Source organism: Epinephelus fuscoguttatus, linkage group LG4 (assembly GCF_011397635.1).
Source record: "Epinephelus fuscoguttatus linkage group LG4, E.fuscoguttatus.final_Chr_v1".
Taxonomy (NCBI): domain Eukaryota; kingdom Metazoa; phylum Chordata; class Actinopteri; order Perciformes; family Serranidae; genus Epinephelus; species Epinephelus fuscoguttatus.
Window position 1 is genome coordinate 8,497,816 of NC_064755.1, and position 1,594 is coordinate 8,499,409.

Below are 1,594 nucleotides of genomic sequence, written 5' to 3' on the forward strand. Positions count from 1 at the left end.
GGCTCGTTGGTCTAGGGGTATGATTCTCGCTTAGGGTGCGAGAGGTCCCGGGTTCAAATCCCGGACGAGCCCTCACTTTTAAATTAATTGAATTCAAGGTTACAACATCTGCAACACACCAACAGCCAGTTGTAACATATAACCATGTGTTGGGTGTAACGAGTAAAAGTAATGCTCAAGAGAGCTTGTACAGGATGCAGAGGAAAACATCTTGTGAATTTGCCTGCAAATATTCAACAGTTTTAGTCCACTGCACTGAGAAAACAGGGTTTGAGTCCATATATTACAAACAACATTTTAATGTCATCAGAGACATGAATGCCTTTTGACTGACAACTTTCATAAATATAGGTTTTATTGGAGCAGCTTCCAGGCCCCTTTAACTATTGCATTATGAAATGTAATGCACTGTACCGTCCACAAGCAATCCTGGTGACCTTTGCCCCCCAGAGCTCTGCAACAAGTCGAGGTCATAGTTCATCGCTGAATGACTTGTGCCCAAGCTGTCCATACTGACTGGAGCCAAACACTGCACCAGTCTGAGGAAGCAACAGCATCACCGTAGTTAAAGTCCCACTTAGGTTTATTTTTACTTATTTTTTTAAATTTGCTTTTGGCTTTACATCCTGTAACTTTACAGTTTCAGTTAAGTCTAGTTACTCGTATCTTCATTGCTTAAATATGCTATATGCTACAGCTAGCTAGCTAACCGCTGTCAGGACTACTCACAAGCTAACATTAGCCACTGGAATGTTTGCTTTTAGCCTACGAGCTAACACCACATTTCAGCTGAAAGTGTTTCCTATAGTTGACTTACTTTAATGTTTTAAAGATGGAAGTATTTAACATTCCACACTAATATTTTCACCACAGGGGCCTTCAAAAATGGCCATTGAATGAACTGATGAATCATTTAAAACCTATTGCATCATTCCATTTGTATACAGGTGTTACTTGGTGAGTAAATTCATAGAGAAAGAGTCTTTTTCCAGCAATAAAATGTGTGTGGTTATTGGTTACAACATCAGAATATTTTAAAACTTTCCAGTAACAATTAATGTGATACCTAAAATTCTGATAAGTTACAAAGGACCGACTGAGGAAAGAGTACAAATCAGTAATCAAACCTTTGTCAAAACAGCAGTGTGATCCTTTCCACAGGAGATGTGAATAGATTTCTTCAAGTTCATACAATAAACAGGAGTCAGTGTATTTCTGTCTACAGAGACAAAAGGTTTACATGTCATAGAAATACTGCAGTATAAATACATTTGTTATTGTTTAAATGCGATATATAGATGTCCACTTGGATTGACAAATAAGCTGATTAGAATTTGATGGTGCAAGGTCAAAGTAATCGGTATTACCTCACAAAACATGTTTTTGGATATAACTCAATAATTCCTTCACTAATTATGACAAAACCTCACACAAATGTCTAATTGGATATAATGATGAAGTAATGGCATTTTTTTTATATGCAGAAGGTCAAAGGTCAACTTCACCCTGACATCATGAAATTCAGCATAAAACACTGGGCCATTAGTCAACGCAGTATCTTAGGAACTGAAGGAGAGACATTTGGTCACATACT

General features: G+C 37.5%; 1 non-coding gene across 1 annotated transcript; it reads left to right on the plus strand.

The window, feature by feature from the left end:
• trnap-agg (transfer RNA proline (anticodon AGG)) lies at positions 1 to 72 on the plus strand. The gene has a single exon. It is a non-coding gene; the product is annotated as a tRNA-Pro (tRNA).
• Positions 73 to 1,594: the final 1,522 nt, after the last annotated feature.